General features: G+C 41.8%; 1 protein-coding gene and 1 pseudogene across 1 annotated transcript in view; one reads left to right on the forward strand and one right to left on the reverse strand.

Moving 5' to 3' along the window:
* EXT1 (exostosin glycosyltransferase 1) overlaps positions 1–19,179 on the forward strand; it is a 291,210-nt gene that overhangs the window by 205,802 nt on the left and 66,229 nt on the right. The gene's annotated exons all lie outside the window — the stretch shown is intronic.
* LOC114895677 lies at positions 17,711–18,250 on the reverse strand (annotated as a pseudogene).

A 19,179-nucleotide genomic window follows, 5' to 3' on the forward strand; every position in this document is an offset into this window, starting at 1 on the left:
AGCTGCTTTGTCTTTGAGGGTAGGAATGCTTCCACTCATTCTTATATGGAGGACACGATTGGTAGCCACCAAGTATTTGTGGAATCAAATTGACAAGTCACTTGGGTGGTATTTCTACTAGAGCTCACGGTGAGGTCGAAAGAAGCTAACACTGAAACTCGAGTGACTGGCATTCACCAGCGAACTGAATTCAGTGCAGTATAAGGTGGTCCATTTGGTACTATAGCCAAAAGGGTTTAACTGCTGACACATCAAAGTAAGTTTATTCTGAAGCCAGCTCACTTGAAAGTTATAATTTTACATATAATGTTGCCATTTAGAAAAAAAATCTCTATATTAAATGCCTAGTATTTAACAAATATAATCCTCTCATAACAACCTCATGAGGTGTATATTAGATCCATCATGTAACATAAAAACTGAGACTCAGAGAGGTCACACAGTTGAATGTGTACGTAGTCACACAACTTTCAACTGGTATTTGAAACCAGGTCCAATGGACTCAAAATTTTAAGTTCATTCTACCATTCCCGGCACTGGATTAAGGACCAAGGGGGGTCATTGCATCAGCTAACTCTTCAGTCTGAAAAGTATGTTGATACGTAGTCTATTCCTTGACACCATTTTCTGAACTTCGGGTAGCTTTCAAAATCCCCTATTTGTAGCTGTGTTTTTAGATTCATCTCTAATGTAGCACTCAAGGGAAAAAAAAAACACCTCAGCAGACCCCACATTAACTGGGAAGCCCCTTCTGTGTTGCATTTCGATCTGTTTAAGATGAAGCTGATTAGCACTTTTTTATTCTTAAATTTATTTATTTAGGGCTGTGTTGGGTCTTCGTTTCTGTGCGAGGGCTTTCTCTAGTTGTGGCAAGCGGGGGCCACTCCTCATTGCGGCGTGCGGACCTCTCACTATCGCGGCCTCTCTCGTTGCGGAGCACAGGCTCCAGACGCGCAGGCTCAGTAGTTGTGGCTCACGGGCCTAGTCGCTCCGCGGCATGTGGAATCTTCCCGGACCAGGGCCCAAACCCGTGTCCCCTGCATTAGCAGGTGGATTCTCAACCAGTGTGCCACCAGGGAAGCCCCTGATTAGCACTTTTTGAAAAGTGAATCTAAATCCTTGTGCTAATCAAGGGAAATTGAGCCATGTTGTTACTGTGGAAAGCTGGAGAGAAGAATGGATGTAAGGGCAAGTTTCTTTTTTATTAATCATACAGCATATAGCTTGGTGCCACACCTACCCCCTTCCCCAACAAACACCGCTCCTGAGTGCTTATTTAATAAAGCAACCCAGCAGGTGAATATTTAAGTGTTAGTGGAATTCAGGTAGTTTCAGTTCAGTGCAGTAGAGAGAACAGAGGAGAATTTGGGGGTGGGGCCATGTCCAGCGTGCTATTAAAGGAAAGTGTGCGGGCTGGCATACATTAATGACACATCGTAATTTTGAAGCATGATGTGAATTGGCTGTGTGTGTTTACTGTAGTTAGCGGCTGTTCATCTTTGGGTGGTGTTTTCAGATGTAGGTTTTGTTATTATTCAGGTCCGGTGAGGCCCACAGATCAGGAGATGATTGCTGTTGAAAAGATAATTTGTTATTGACAGTTCCCAAGGGGTGGGGACATGCCTTGCCACTCAGGGCCATGTGGGGAAGCACCCGGGTTGGTTAGGAGGGAGAGGGAACAAGGGGGAAACCGGACAAGAGTTTTTTGTTGTGGTTTTGGTGGGAAGGAAAGGGTGAGTCAGAGTAAACAGGCTTAGGATTGGCTAGTTTGAATAATTTCAGCCAACTCCAGAGCATATGGGCTATCTCTAGTTGTCTGGTACCTGGCCCTGGAGAGATTAGGGCCCGGGAATAGTGGCATAGGGTATAAGAGCCTAATAGAGGAGGGCGTTGGAGGTGTGGGTTCTGGGCTGATTGCTTTACTGTCTCTAGGAATTAGCTAGCTCTGGGAGGGGCAGTCCCTCCAGTGTCCGCCAGGTTCCAGATGCCAAAAGTACCAGCATAAAGATGTGCTTAATACAGGTGGTATGAAGCTGACTGCCCCTTGTATCAATACATCTGGCGTTGATGACTGCATCTAAGAAAAACACTCACCTACCTCTGCCGCCTCCACGTAGGTACAAATGCCAGCAGCTGTGCAGGCCGGGGGTCGACTTGACTTGCAGCTGATTTCCTTCTTTACCAAGCAACGACACCAAAGAGGCACTTGCTGATCCCTTCCCCTCATCATTTTTCTCTGGGGGCTCTTGGGGATATGAGACTCCTCTTTGTCTTCCTGTTACCTGCTATGGAACAAGGATTGATGCCAAGGAATGGGGTGGAGAAGAGGGAGGGAGGTATATGCTAATATTTAGTTTTGTTTATTTCATGCTTAAACAGATTCAAGGAATTTTCAGAGCAGAATCTTGTTTCAAGTATATGGCCATTTTTCAATTAGAGTCACTTATTAACCTCTACTTCCATGAGCAGAAGCTCCTGAGTCTCTCTGAAGACACAGAGCAAAGATTTCCTTCCTCCCTCCAACCCTCTCAAAATCCCCAATGCTACTCCTAAGCTGGCTGAGAGGCTGTAAAGCTCACAGTTGTGAAGACAGAAGCAGATACGCACCTTTATGGCATGAAAACTTTGATGTCATCTTACAGAGAAACTACCCTGTGTAATTCAAAATTTTAACATTCTAGTCTGACTGCAGTTTACCTGCTAATGCTGTGAAAGTAGCATCTGGCCCAGGCTCCAGCTGGTCTGTGGTCTCTGAAAAGACAACCACATAAAGCCCTTCACATAGCTCCCTGCCCTTCAAAAGACCTCTCCAGGGTGTGCTCCATTGAAACCATTGCTTAGGTAGGGGACTTTCCTGAGGATAGCTCTAGTTTGGGTTTGTCTAGTTGTGTACTGTCAAGGTAACAAGGGATCTCAGAAAGCTAGAAAGAGAAGTGGTATCAATAGAAGTGCCTTTATTATTTTTTTTAATAGATCTTTATTGGAGTATAATTGCTTCACAATACGGCGTTAGTTTCTGCTGTACAACAAAGTGAATCAGCCATATGCATACATATATCCCCATATCCCCTCCCTCTTGAGCCTCCCCCCCCCCCCCCCCCCCCCCGCCATCCTACCCCTTTAGGTCATCACAAGAAGAGGGACTGAATTGACTCAAGCATCAGCTCCAGCCATTCAGAATTGCCAATGGGTCTTTCACAGCTGTGATGATTTTGATGAGCTTTTATTGTTGATTTCACTGGCAGCACCATCCAGGGGCAAGGAGGATAAGCACTTGTCTGGTGAAGAGCAATTCCTGTGATTATCTGTAAGTGAGTTGTAATCTCAGGAGTGGTGGCACAAAGGCCACATAGAAGTTTATAAAGGAAGTAGAAGTTGACTATGAGCTGATGCCAAACAAATGAAACCTTGAGTTGATTTTTTTTTTTTTTCCAAATGCTGGGTACCCAGAACCACTTTTAAATGTTTCTAGTACTTAAAAGGAAAATTCAAAATCACATCAGTAAACACCCCTTAAAAAAAAAATATATATATATATAGTGATTGAAGACAACATGCATGCCTTTGGAGTGGGTTAACTGGGTTAGAACCCTTCACTGAATATTGAGTGTTTTTATCTTTATTGCTTTATTTCTTGATATTTCCTAGATGGCAAAACCTCTTTAAAAATTATAATGTGTCATGCCATATCATATTTTTATACCCAGAGCACCTAGCACACTGATAGGCACAAAGGACTGATTGAGTAACCCTGCTTTAGAGGAAATGAGTTGACTTACAGAACCTCTGAAGCTGCAGAGTAATGATCCATGTCCTTTTTTCTACTCTGGGGATTTTACTGAGGCTAATTGGGAGTTGGTGGAACTGGGTATTGATTAGGGTGGAAGGTCTTAATAGCAGTGACATTAAGACAATAGGAAATTAAAGCAGCCTGCTAGATATTGCCTTCCCCCCTGCCCCCACAAACAAACAGACAAACAAACCTGCCACTAGCCACTTAAAATAAGCTAAATAACAACAATATAAATCCAACTCACTTGGTTTTGTCTCGTTACGATTTCCTTTATAGGCTTAGGTCTTGAGGTAAGTGTTACCTGGCAAAAAATTCCCATTAGATTTATCACTGCTCGATTTCTTAATAGTATATCTCATCGGAATAATGTTTGGGGAGGCTACTTTATGCCAGGACAATACCAGGGAATCTCTGGAAGAAGACCTGTATTTATGGCTGCAGCAGCAACTACAGTTTGGGAGAAGCACTGGGCATGGTTTTGTGGTTTCCCTCTTTTTAGGGCTCCTCATCACTTCAACCACAAAATCACTGCCAACCTTCAGAAGGGGGAAGAAATATTGGCCAACCTACATTTTCTTTTCTTTTTTTAATGACAAGCAGTGACTTGGGTTTTTAGAGACCAGACAGCTGAGTTGTGTTTGGAGTTCCCCAATATAGTCTTTGCAGAAATGTGGGTTGGTTTCTACATTGCTACAAACCAGTCCTCTGCATTAGGGTTGGCCTCTGTCCTGGAACCACAGAAGTCGTTTGCTCTACCAGTTGACTCATCCTGCTTAACTTCCGTATCACCATGAAGAACCAGCCTCTCTTACCAGCCCATGAGGCTATGAGACAGTGAACGTTGAAATGAGTGGTAAAGACTGGCCAGCCTGCATTAAAACCCAAGTCATTCATTCATTCATTCAACTAGTATTTATGGAATTCCCCAAATTAGCCAGGCATTGCTCCAGAAGCTATGGATACAGTAATGAACTAGACCCGCAGTTGCAAACTTTTTCTTTGAAGTGCAGATAGCAAATATTTTAGGCTTTGCCTTACTATTCCTATTACAGCTCTTCAACTATGCCTTTTTTAAAAAATTTATTTATTTTTGCACAGTAGTAGCGATAGCAGCATATAAATGACTATTACCTGCGTTCTAATGAAACTTGATTTATAAAAATAGGTAACATGTGACCCATAGTTCACCACCCCTAAACTAGACCATAATATTCTTGCCCTTGTTGGGTGTACATTCTAGTAATCTGCATTTAATTTCTACTAGGTAGTTATATTTTATGCGGAAGATATGTTCCTAAAGGCCTCACCTAATTCAAAACAAAAAATTCAAAACTTGAAAGCTTAGGTTCATTAGGTAAAAGACTCCTAAAGAGGTTAAGATGTCAATATAACCAGCAAACAAAAAGACTCATCATGTAAGAGTCAAAGCAATATTTTAAAAAACACATTTTTTTTTACTAGTTCATTATTAATAATGGTTAGTAACTATGGAATGTAATTCCTAGATGTTAAACATCCACAAGAAAACTAAATCATCTGTAGCTTTTGATGAATTGACCATTCCTTTAATGCTATGAAGACAAGATGGAAATTTGTCACCAACTTCAGAAATCTAAAGTTTGGGAGATCACCCCATCCCATCACGTCAAAACTACTGCAGGCTCCATAAGTAGCTTAAAGAAACAAGTCGTTTAGAAATCTGGTGAATGCAGAAAGATGTTCACTGAGTATGCTATCTTTGGTGAATTGGCCATTCACTGACTTGGTAGCTAGGCATGTTGACTTTTGGCAAAGGAACCTAGAACAGGTGAGCATGGTTCTAGGTACAAGCTGTGACTCAAAATGCTCTTTGGATGGATGGCTGCATGCACTATGAATACATGCATGATCAGACTTGCTCGTAGAATAGTATTAATTGTTTAAGTTAGAGAACTTCTCAGATTCCTGCATAGCAAGAGGATTTCATTCATGATTCTATATAGAGAATGTTGCTTTTGGAGTTCAAAAGCTGATTCAGTTCTAGGCCTACTTACAAGTTTCCCCCTAACATTTTATTTATAAATTGACATTTATAAAGTTTCAAACACATAGAAAAGTTGGAAGAATTGTCCAATGAACACATATATGGCTTATGAATTTTTAATAAGTGATAGGCTCTCTGTCTCCAAAGTGAGTAAAAGGATATCAATAATGATAACAAATCTTATTTAGGACCACATCTTTTCAGGAGTGACCAGAGACTGAAATGAACCACTTCTAGTTCTGTTTTGTGTTTCTTAGGAAAAACCATGAAATATCCCGTAGCTCTAGGTTGTACATGCTCTTGAACTTGCTCGTTCTCACTTTCAAAGAGTTTTTTTTTTTTTTAAATACAACCTTAGATTTCTTTAGTGTCATAGAATCACCATTGCCAAGCCTTACAGGAATTGAAATCAGCATCAAAAATTTTAATGCTGAGTATGAACCAGTGTGGCTGAATACTGAATACTGAAGTTTATTTCTTGTGTTGCTAAGAAACTGGAAGGCCTAGGATGCCCTTTTGAATTGCTACGGTATGTCTTCCCAGTGTTAGAATTCCATTTAATTGCTGCAGAATGAAAATTCAAGAGGTCTGTTTTACCCCAGCCCTGTCTCCTTCCACATGTCAGTGTGAAGTATCACGTGGATCTCAGGAAGAATTTACTAGCTGCAAAGTAAAATGCCATCTTCCACACTGTAATTTCTTGAGTTCCTTTTCCTTCATGTGGAAAGGAATGATTGAGGGGGAAAAGAAATTGTTTGACATCTAACCAAAGAAGGAAAAATTAGTCTCCTCTAACTTCTCCAGGGTCTGTTTTTGTTTCATTCTACAATCTGTGTGCCTCTGGTCTGGTGAGGAATCATGATGTGAAAGGGAGTTATTTCCTTTTAGAAGATTTGGTCACCATTTAGTAGTAATCACAAGTTTGGGAAAATTGAAGGGCTGCAAATATTTTCTACGTCTTTCTGAGTCATCAGCTACACTAATGAATGCTACAACCAACCCATCACTGATTGTTTTGTTAGCCACTCCTGCCTGTGCGATAATGATATATTCTTGCCCTGTTGACCTCTAGCTGTATTACCTGTTTTGGCCAATGAAATGTGAGCTCAAGTCACCTGTGCCACTTATGAGGAAAAGCTTTAAGAGCCATTGAATGATTCCACCATTGTCATTGTTCCTTCTGACCTGAAGGCAGTAACGGCATCCTAGAGGCAAGCTGCCTGGGTCGCCTAGTGAAGAGCTGATGGCCCATGGCCATGTTGTTGAAAGCCATTGATCTAGGTGCTGGGGTCGTTTGTTACTGCAGCATAGCTTAGCCAAGCTGACTAGTATCCCACACTTACCATACTCTAGTGCCGGTTCATACTTCTCTGGTTCTAAAATGGATTCACTGAAAGATTGTAAACCTTCACTTGTGTGACTGTGAGAGGAATGGAGAGCTCTGGACCAATTAGCTTCAGAACAATGGATTTTTCTCTCTACAGTTATCACTGTTTTCAAAATCCTCTTTCCCCTTCCCTGATTCTCCTCAAATTTGCCCTTTGAGAGTCTTTAAACTGAATCACAAGCAGCTTGTCCATCATTAATTAGAATAAAGCCTCCTTGCGGGCCAGAGTTTGTTTTCAATGGTGTATCTCAAGTGCCTGGCACACAGTAGATGCTTACCGAATATTTGGTGAATGAATGAACAATAATGATTTATCTCCAGTGGGTTTCTCTTTTGATTTTTTTAGTGAAGCATGTAGTCAGGGTAATCACATTCCTGAACTATGTTTCTGTGCCTCTAATAGAAAATCAGATTCTGGTTAATAGGTTGAATATTTCTCTTAGTAAATTAACTGATACCACAAGATTAAATCACCAGGGGCCATGACCCCAGTTTATTATAACCAAGGTGTCATCAATTACTTGAAATACTACCTTTGCCTCCTTTGGGCGGAAAAGTTAACTTGTAGTCTAAATGAAAAAGTTGGTTATGAACTAGTAGCTTCCCAAAATAGGAGATTCTGCTTGACTTCAGTATTCCGATAACTGAACTGGACCAGAAATGAAACACATCACCATATTGTATTCATGGCCTCTCTGAGCCCTGCCCCGATGTCAGGGTGAGGGTATTTCCGCACACTTAGCACATTCACTCATTTCCTCTGCTTTGTCGTTGTCAGGCTGGATTTAGGTAGCATTACTGTAAAATTGCCCACTGAGAAATTTCAACACGAAAAGGTTTTCTGATCTCTTTAAAATAAATCGGTTAAAAATAGACCTTGTGGGAACAGTTTTCCACTTCAAGAACAGAATCCGGCAAAAATGTTTTAATGCAGATTGGGGACCTAATTATTTTTTCTCACCTCAGCTTAGCCGTAGTTGTGCTATAGTGAGAACAAGTCTTGGTTTTATAGAATGTGGCCAGTGAGCCCTCCACATCCTGCAGAGGTTCTGTGTCGACTTGGCCACGGCCTGCTTCTCCTCCCCTCCCCTCCCCTCCCCTCCGTGGGGCTTTGTTTGGGACAGTGGGTCCAACTTTGCCCCTCTACATCTAGTTCCTCATTAATTCACTGACCTTCCCCTAGGAGGCCAGGAAGGTCTAGCTGGTTCAGCTACACTGGCCTCTGGTGATTGCAAACAGTGAAGTCTGCTCTGAGCAAAGGGGAAGTGACTAAAAGGAGAACAAACCACAAAAGAGGCTCTGTAATTAAGATCCAGGGTCTTCTATTCACTGGGTCATTAGGGCTGGTTAAACCCAGCCTCTGTGATGGGCCCAGGGCCTTGGTTAGTTTGTGGCACACGCAGAGCGTCTATATATAGCAAAGTAGACTACTGACTGGCCGTGTAGTTTTCTTATTTCAATGTTATCCTCTTTCCCACAGCCTAGGAGCTCCCTTCTCTGTGAATGTTTGCTTGTGACATTCCTTTACAGTTTTTGTTGCTATTCTTTACTGCTATAGATCTGATACCTTAGAACAGTGCCTGGGACTTAATACATGCTCAATAAATAGTTGTTGAATGAAGAATGAATGACAGACTGATAAAAGCATCTCCAGTATTACTGGTGACCAGTAATTGTTTAATTTTGTGGCAGAGTTTAGTATTTTACTGCCTATTGGGTTCTATATCAGGGAAAAAGACCCAGAGAGAAAGTTCCAAATGTTAAAATCTTTTGCAATTTAACATGACCCACATTCATCATTATTATTTTCATTATTATTATTTAAGCCATGCCCTTACTTCTACTAGCAGATAGAAAATTCTCTTTAAGAAATTGTTACTGGGCCAAACTTGAGTCTGCTTGCCTGTGCCCAGTACAGCCAATCTACTGACACCGGGCTGTGGTGAAGGAAAATGCAGCCTTCATTCCAGGGCACCAAGCGAGGAGTCCAGGGCAGCTGGTGCTCAAAACACCTGAACTCCTTGATGGATTTCAGGGAGGCATTTTTAAATGCCAGGTGAGCGGGGGTGGGGTCGTAGGGTGTGTGATCAGCTCGTGCACAATTCTCTGATTGGTTGATGGTGAGGTAACAGGGAGGTGTCACAGGGGTTAACATTATCAATCCTTAGGCTCCAGTAGGTCTGGGGGCTACCTGGTGGTCATCAAGTAGTTAACTTCTTCCATTTGGTGGTGAGTTTAGCGTCTGTAAAACAACTCAGTAAATGTGCATCAGATACTGTTATCTAGGTCCTTCAGAGAGGGGCTAAAGCAGAGGATATGGGGGAAGGGTCTGTCCTGGGAAGGCCCCATAGGGTCCTGCTCGGTTACAAAATGGCAAACAATCTAAATTCTAGCAACAAGACAAGGAATGGAATGCATTTCTCAAAATTCCCATTGTGCCATCTGTGTAGGGCATTTTTAAAGAATCCATCCCTAGCCTATGGGTCTAGGGTCCAGAATCTCTTAAAATGAATTTGAATGTTTCTGAGGTAAACTGCTCATTGCTTCTACCTGTTTCCGCCGCAAAGTTCTCACTTTTCTTGTGCTCTTTTGCACTCTCCTTCCACATGTCTCCCTGCATGTGCATATTTTTCCTGCCTCTGTCCCGATAATCCTATCATTTTTTAAAGTTCAAGTGTCACTTCCGCCGGATATGGACATTTCCCCCCGGCCCCCCCCCCCCCCCCCCGCCCCGAATTAGATGCTTCTCCTTCAAAGCACCTGATGGGCCCTGAGTACATTTCCGGCATATAGTGCTTAATCACCCTTTATTGTTACTGTCTTATTAACAGGTAGATGGTCGGACTCTTAACTCCTCTAGGACAAGGCAGGAATATCATTCCCCTCTGTTGGTGGGCCGAGATGGCACAGTGCCTGGCACCAGTAGGTGCTCAGAATATTCACTGCATGAATTTAATTGTTTTTGTTCTAAAGAAAGCTTCAGATAGGTGCTTACAGTCTTTGACATCTTTTACACAAGCCAGTTGCCCTTCTCACTGCCTGGGAGGTTTGACTTTAAGGCTGGATTCAACCTGCTGTAGCAGAGCCCATGGCCACTGCCCACTTCTGTGTGGGAAGAAAGGCCAGAGGGCATTTGTTGAGCAGGAATCCTGGAATCCCGGGTTCTGGAATCCCATGTTTTCTCAATATCCTATTACATTCTTCCCTGTCCTTTTTTCTGCTCCCTTCAACTCCTCTCCCCTAAAGGCAAGACTTGGCAACTGATTGTTTTGCTCACTGAAGCATCATGGAAATAGAGCAAATAAAAGGATGACCCTGGCAAGTTACTAGAACACAGTTGGAACATTGCCTAAAACAGTTATGCATGTGGAATTAGCCATCAGGGCTCTGAAATCGCAGCTATTGCTTGAGAAGCAAGAGGCTGGAGGGGCCGGATACTGAGGCTTCTTCCTCCTCTGTTCCCTAACCCTAGCTAAGCATCCGAGGCAGCTGATTCCCAGCCTTAATAGCAAAGCATAGGGAAGAGTACAGCTATTCCTATCGACAGTGTCTTCAGATGTCTCATGCATAAGAAACCTGACCAACATCTTAAAAGTCTTTTTTCCACAAAGCTGCAGCTTAAAAATCTTTCCCTCTAGTAGTTTCTATATGTAGGAAAGAGAACAGCTGGCTGACCCTGCTGTCAGATCTCCTACTGGACCATTGGAAAGAAGGAATTCAGGAAATAAAGCAATGTTAAAAACTGGGTAAATTTTAATATGCAGCCACCTGAATCTGTGACGTGACACTCAGGACTGATGGAGAAGGAATGTATTGATATTTATTAGTTTCTGTGATCCTAAGTATTGGAACCCATTTGGATGAGAGACCTTTTTTTTTCTTTTCCATTATTGTTTATTTCAGGATATTGCATATGGTTCCCTGTGCTATACAATAGGACCTTGTTGTTTATCCATTCTATATATAGTAGTTTGCATCTACTAATCCCAAACTCCCAGTCCAGCCCTCCCCCTTGGCAACCACAAGCCTGGTTTCTATGTCTGTGAGTCGGTTTCATAGATAAGTTCTTTTTAGATAAGCTCTTTAAGTCATATTTTAGATTCTACATAAAAGCAGTATCATATGATATTTGTATTTGTATTATTAGTAAGTCTGTCTGACTTACTTCACTCAGTATGACAATCTCTAGGTCCATCCATGTTGCTGCAAATGACATTATTTCATTCTTTTTTATGGCTGAGTAATATTCCGTTTTGTATGTGTACCACATCTTCTTTATCCGTTCTTCTGTCAATGGACATTTAGTTTGTTTTCATGTCCTGGCTATTGTAAATAGTGCTGCTGTGAACATTGAGGTGCATATGTCTTTTCAAATTGTAGTTTTCTCCGGATATATGCCCAGGAGTGGGATTGCTGGATCATATGGTAGCTCTATTTTTAGTTTTTTGAGGAACCTTCATACTGTTTTCCATAGTGGCTCCACCAATTTACATTTCCACCAACAGTGTAGGAGGGTCCCCTTTTTGAGATGAGAGACTTTTTTGAAGTTCATGTTGTCAGTGAAGAACTGCTTACATTTTTATGGACACATGAGTAAGAAAGTTAGCAGATCAGTTGGTGGGACTATATGAGAGCTCATTTAGCTAACTGCCCAGGATAATTGGGGAATAAGGATAGGGTTCTCCTTTTAAGGCTGTAGTGGGAACAGCATTGAAAAATGAAATTGTCAAACAAACTCAACACATCATGCATTATTCAATAATCTATCAAAACCATTTTGTACCTCTCTGCTCATTTCTTATTTAAAAGAAGTGATTATTTAAAATTTAGGAATTTCTCACAAGCTGGACTGACTCATTATATCCAAATTTACTCACCTACTGACTTACACTTAAATTAATGCTGAGGTTCAGGTTGACAAGGGTGAAGAGGATTAAGGTGTCTCAAGCAAAGGAGATACCTGAGAAATTCTCCCAGGCCACTTGTAACCTTCTATGTGCCATGCTACCTGTCTTTCAGGATGAAGGAAGATAGTCTAGGTGTGTTAAGTTTTGGTGGCATGCTAAACAAAGAAACAAACCAGATATGCAAACCAGAAATACCAAATGAATCTCTTTTGAATATTAATGAACTGTTCTCTGTATGAGTATCAAGAATCACTCTGATCCTATTGGCACATCTGTAAATAACCCGTTAGTTTTCTCCTTACAAGTGAGAGAGAGAGAAGAGAGATCAGTATTGGTCCTAACTGTGCTTGCTATTTTTTCCAGTTCCTTAACTCCCAATTTTAGTGGAAATTATAGTTTTCCCTTCAAAAAGAGTTTTGCATTCACAGATCACTCTTTTAGGGAACTGTTTTGAACTCACCAACTGAAGTGTCTCTTCTAAGAACTCTGAAGCCCTCCCTCTAACTTCTCCCTAATTCTTGTAGAAAATTCAGAATCTATTATATAAAATTCCATCTTGGCTTCCTGATCCCTAAACTGGACATACATTTCCTTTTAGTTTTTCTCTCTTTGCCCATTATTTGATTTGCAGGTTTTTAGAGATCTTAGAAATTGCGTGAATAGAAGAATTTCTAGTATATAAATTAGATACCAGACTGCGTCGCATGAAATTGCCACTTCTTTCATTTCCTTACTGCTAGTATTAAAAATAATTATCTTTTGAATCAAATACCAATAACAACAACAACAAACCCACCCAGCTTTTCTTTTAATGCTGCGCAATTAGCAGCTATCCAAACATCTCATGGTAAACATATTAAAATCCACACTCCATATTTTTGGGTAACAATATGTGCATCGAGATACTCTTCATTTTGTAAATTAGGTAATCCTGGTAACATTTGATAGTGTTATTCTCAATTCTTATCTGTAGCTATACAGTTATTGAGCTGAATAAAATGTCACAAGGTAGCAATTAAGAACATTTTTTTTTTTTTTTTTTTTTTTAAATCCACAAGTTCAGTAAATTACAAGTTGATTGTCTGAGTAAACCATGTTACCTGCTGTGGCTGCTTTGTTAGAGAATAGAGCTCTGCATGCAAATTACCAACAGTTAGTAATTCCCAGTATGACAGAGGGTATTTTTCTTATAACTTAAACGTCCCTTCACCCACCCCAGGAAAACAGATTAAGATAAGCACGTTATCCGTATTATCCTCTTTCTCCAATTTCTCAGCCCCAGGCAACCATGCCCACCCTAGCCCTACCCCAGTGGAGACTATGGAAGGACACCCCTCTGGCCTCACAATTGCATTTAGCAATGCTTCACCAAAGTGTACACAAACTAATCAGGATGGAGGAAATGCCAACTCATTTTCTCATTAGGGGATAGAAATTTGTGTGGACCAGACAGAGTATGCATAGTCATTCTTGCATTGGGGTAACCTGTGGTATTTCAGGGAGGTCCTGCTCTTGTGTACTGCATATGGTTCACTGTCAGATAATTTAACACCCAAGAAAATCTCCCTTGGATAAATTAGAATATATTTGCAAATTAATTGGTTAATTAGATTTTAGACATCTCTGAGGGACTGATCCGAAACAGATTTGTGCAAAAGCCCCACACAGACCTGAGGATGAGGGCTTCTCACTGAGCTTTCTGAAGGAAAATCCTGTCACTTGATCCTATCCTATCCAGAGTATTCCAACATATGCATTTACACAGAAAGCAGTAGTACTACATTCCTGCCTTGGAGTTAATTGTGATAGGGGCGTACTCAGAAGTGGTCGTCTGTTCAAATAACTGTACTATAAAATAAAGCACTATTGGAATTGATGCTTTCTTGATTATGTCAGGAAACCATATGGGAATCCAGTTACAACTAAAGGAGGACAAATTAGGGAATACTTCTAAATACTTCTGTAAGACACGGGCAGTGCCTGTGAAAATACCATAAAAAAGCCAGAGCTTGAGCTCAAGCCTTGGAATTCAGAAGCAGCCAATATTTGTCCTTTTCCCTTTTTTTCTCTCCGTTGCTTTACCCTTTTGTAGAATGGAAACTCAGTGGGCATTCCCATTAATACTGCACGTAATACTAACGTGACGTTTCTAATTGGATCATTGGAGTAGATTCCATTTTGTCCCTCTGTTCATTTTTTTAATGAAGCTTTTATGGTGGACCCACTGGGTCCTAAGATGGATGCTTTTTCTCTTCACAAAAGAGAATGACACTGTCCCTGCTTTCAATGATCTCTTGCTGCTTTGTGGATCGGTGAATTTGGTTTGTGTATTTCCTAGCACTTGCAGTGGGAAGAGGCAGCCCACTCTGGAGCAACTTGCAGGACAGGAGAATAAATGTCGAGTTAAAGGTTGGTTATGGGTGAGCCATGTGTTCATAGTTACATGAACTCATTGTCGGCAGGAGCCACTCTCTGGGAGCCGGTGTCGACCATTGGGCAAGGTGTTAGAATTTGGAAACAAATGGTGTATTCAAGATGGAAATATCAGTATTAGGTCTCTCCTCCCTCTTTCTGTTTGATGCTCGCTTGTTACATCGATTGTCAGCTCCCAGAGGACACCTTTGTGTCTCCTATACCTAGAAGAGTCCCTTGCAAAGAACAGACTGACAGCAAATGTTGAATGTGAGCAGATGTGCCAATGGGAGCAGTTCTTAAGATGTTCAAATAAAAGAGCCACACCTGGAAAATCAGAGGGGAAGATTAGGAGTCCAAGATGGATTTTTTTTTTTTTTTTTTTTTGGGCCATGCCAAGCTGCTTGTGGGATCTTAGTTCCCCAAGCAGGGATCGAACCCAGACTCATGGCAGTGAAAGCACCAAGTGTTAACCACTGAACTGCCAGGGAATTCCCCAAGATGGATGTTTTTTTTTTTTGCGGTACGCGGGCCTCTCACTGCTGTGGCCTCTCCCGTTGCAGTGCACAGGCTCCGGACGCGCAGGCTCAGCGGCCATGGCTCACGGGCCCAGCCGCTCCGCGGCACGTGGGATCTTCCCGGACCGGGGCACGAACCCGCGTCCCCTGCATCGGCAGGCGAACCCTCAGCCACTGCGCCACCAGGGAAGCCCAAATAGTGCTTTTAATAATGTTGTTCTGAGAAAATCAAATCAAATATAATAATCCTTTAGACTATGAACTAATTTTTTAAGATTTAGGAAAAAGCCCATTTACCATGGGATATAAAGCAAGGAAATACTATAAAGTGATACTGCTACCCCTATTACAAGAAGCAATGGACCCCAAGCTTGAAACAGTACTAATTTCGAATGAGAATATCATTTCTTATCATTTCTGTACTTTTAAGATTTTGTCTTTAAAAAAAAACAGGTTTAGGACATGAAAAAACTTCGTTTAAAGATGACCCAACTATTCATAAGTTATTTCTGTGATGGTTCACTTTTCTTAACATGTAAGCAAAACTAAAAGTGAAGCAATTTGTTGTGATAAGGCAACATATCTGTCAAATCCCAGGGTAAAATGGGATGCACAGTCTTATTAAAAATCCATCTTGCGGGCTTCCCTGGTGGCGCAGTGGCTGAGGGTTCGCCTGCCGATGCAGGGGACGTGGGTTCGTGCCCCGGTCCGGGAAGATCCCACGTGCCGCGGAGCGGCTGGGCCCGTGAGCCATGGCCGCTGAGCCTGCGCGTCTGGAGCCTGTGCTCCGCAACGGGAGAGGCCACAACAGTGAGAGGCCCGCGTACCGCAAAAAAAAAAAAAAAAAAAAAAAAAAAAAGCACTATTCACCTACCATAACGTTATTTCAAGGAGAAAAAAAAGAAATATATATATATATATACATGTATTTTTAGTGTGAGGGAAAATGAATCTTTATGGCAAAATAATTTAAACTCTACCTTCCTTTTCCAAACAGAATTCGTTAAAATGTAGTTTAATCAAATAGGATTATTTTTAAATCAGAAACCTATATACTGGTATTAGTGTTCAACACTGAGGTAGAGATACCATAAAATGAAATGTTATTTTGAAAATGGACTTTGTTCTTGCTAAGCTGCCCTTCAGTAAGAGCCAATATTTCCATTAAAAAAAAAAGACATTTACTAAGTTTGTTTTATTTTAATTTCCAGGCATGGTTTACGAGTGGGAGGTATACGTTTTGAAGGATTTCAAAAGTTTCTGGTAATTGACTCCATCAAACATTTGAGACCAGAATATCCCCATACATCCTCTACTCCAGGACCTGAACTGCCCTTTAGCCAACCCTGACTTGGAGGTGAGCTTATAGCTCATCCTTCCAATCCTCTGAGTTGAAGAGACAAACTGCTGTTTATGGGCAAGACCCAGCTTCTTCACCTATTGGCATTTCTATACAAACACTGTGGATTGGCAGACCGCGTTCCTTTCCTCAAGTTCTTCCCCATTCTGGGTGTGGAAGCAGGCACAGATGGGTTAACCAGGGTTCACGGAGCAGACGGAAGGATCTGGGCCTGGAGGGAAGCCTTACCCAGTGGAGTGGGGTAGACGCTGGGCGGGAGCCTGAGAGTGCTGGCGAGAAGTCCAGCCCGCCAGGCAGAACTCACGCGGCAGGGAGCACAGAGTTGTGCAAAAAGTGAGCTTTTTCGGCAGGTACTTGGCACTGGGGAGGTCTTGAGGGCCCCAGGGCAGGTGCAGGTGAGTGGAACACACCTGTCGGCAGAACTTTAATGCCGTCTGACCCCGGTATCAGGCCCTGCTTCTTGGGCTAGGATTTTGGCAGGACTCTAGAATTTGCCCTGAAACATGTTTTTATCGTAACGTACCACTTGGTAGTGAGGGTGTGTGGAAGGCGATAGATAGTTTTTTTGGTTGTTGTTTTTTTTTTTTGATAGCTAGTTTTTAAGTGCCTACGTCGCATAGACTATCACATTGATTAAAAGAACGTAGCCAGAGGAAGCAGCCATATTGGCTTAAGTGGTTCCCAGGCCTTAGGTAAAAAAACTGTGGCCTGGGGAATGTGCTGATGTGTTACACTTTTTTTTTTAATCATACTGTTATAGTTTTTAATGTATGGAATCTGAAACAGTTCAGATTTATCACTGACAAAGTGATAAATACATACCTAGATCAATTTCTTAGGTAAGTTGTGGCTAAATTCACTTTTAAGTTCAAGGTTCTAAGTAGCCGGGGGCATCCTCTGTACCTTGAACAGCCTTCTGTCCCAATGAGATGAGCCCCTACTGTAACAGCCTGTGCTAATTCCATCATATTTATCACACTGTATTTTAACTGTCAGTTAATCAGTCTCCCATCAGATTGGGGATTCCTTCAGGAAGAGACTATCTTGTTCACTTTGTCTTGAAATAGGTACCAAATTATTTGACAAATGAGTAATAAACAACACTTCAAATGGCACGCATTTATCCATAATTATTGAGTATTAACCTACAAATATTCTATAATCCGATTTTAAATCCTCAAATTTATACCTAGGCTTTGATTTAGCTTATGCTAATTTTTAAAATGTGTAGCTTTGAGGCATTTTATTATAAAAAGCTGGTACTCATATACATCAATGAGTAAGAACTTAAAATTCATCATATATTTACTTCATTTTTTAGCTTGACCTTCTAGTAAATCTTTATCTTCATTGAGTTTGGCTGCTATATAAGGAGATCCTCCCTTCTCTGGGTGATTTAAAAGCATAATTCGTCGATGAGCACCTCTTATTTTTCCCTTATTGGCAGTAGGGCTTACACCTAGTATTAATGCTGCTTCCCATTTTGTCATTTGGGGTTCAAACCCACCTCTGTAATAGCCACCATCTGAAGGCAGATTTTGGTAGACTTCGAAAAACTTGTTTTACTTGAGGCTCCATAATGCTTCATGGCTTGCAAAGCGTAACGGCCTGCAAATCCTGCAGCAGCAATGGTCAGTCCAGCTGTTACCGCTGTACTGGTTCCCGCTACCATGGGAACTACCGTGATTCCCGCCATGCTCCTGTGCTTCCACTGGTGGCTCTCACTTACATCACATGCTGCCTTAAGGCTGCGAGTGGGGATCAGTCCCATCCACGCCAAAGGGAGTGGGTAGCTCCCCAGAGGGGAAATGGATGCAGGGAAGGATGCAACAATTACCCAGTGTTGGAACCCACAGATGCCACGTATGTTTGGGCTGAAATCCACCTTGGGCTCTTTTCCATGAGGCTGTTCACTGTAGTCTAGGGCCCCATTTGCCTGGAGAAGAGTGTGGGCAGAGATGCTATTGGCTAGTGATAGTCCTTGGAGCCAGGTACCTCCGCCAGGAAGATAAAGTATGGACTTGGTGTCTGGAACAAGGGAAAAGTCCAGTTATAAGAAGTTGAGACAAATAATTAAAAGGGCGAATGGCATCGGTCATGTGCTGAATCCCTGAATCTTGAATGCAAGCTGCTCAGGCCTTCTCTCTCTCAGAGGTAGACTGGTTCTAGAACCTCGGGTGGAATTAAACTTGCAAAGTGGGTGGTCATGTGTTTCACCATGGGGCTTTGAAGACCACGAGTAGAGGGGACCGACAAATTTATATAGTAGAACATGCAAATTGCTTATTACTGGGTTGGTTGGTTAATAGGTATGTTTATGTGCAGAAGAACATACAGCCTCCCAATTAGCAAGAGGGCTTTTAAAAAAATAAAAGCTAGGAGAGGGAAAAAAAAAGAAAAACATGTGTTTAGGGGAAGTGGGTAGGTTTGAAGGAATGAGTCTCTCTGAAGATTACAGGTAAAACTCCAAGTTTCCAATCCAGCCAGGGTGTTAGTGATTAGAAATCATTATTATATGACCATTTGCCGTTTGGTGGAGTGTTTGGAATGAGCTAGTTAATCCCGTTCCAATTCATAATGGGCAGGTAGCCAAGTCATACAAAACACCTTGACAATCCATACTAATTGGTTTGTCTCCATGGAGCCCCCAAGGTGAATTGCCCATGGAGATGGACATTCCCCTCAACCCAGCCCCCCCCATTTCAACTCTCCCTCCTCTCTCCTACCACCACCACACACACACACACACACACACACACACACACACACACACACACAC

This window comes from Monodon monoceros, unplaced genomic scaffold (assembly GCF_005190385.1).
Source record: "Monodon monoceros isolate NGI ecotype Baffin Bay Population unplaced genomic scaffold, NGI_Narwhal_1 Super_Scaffold_14, whole genome shotgun sequence".
Lineage (NCBI taxonomy): Eukaryota > Metazoa > Chordata > Mammalia > Artiodactyla > Monodontidae > Monodon > Monodon monoceros.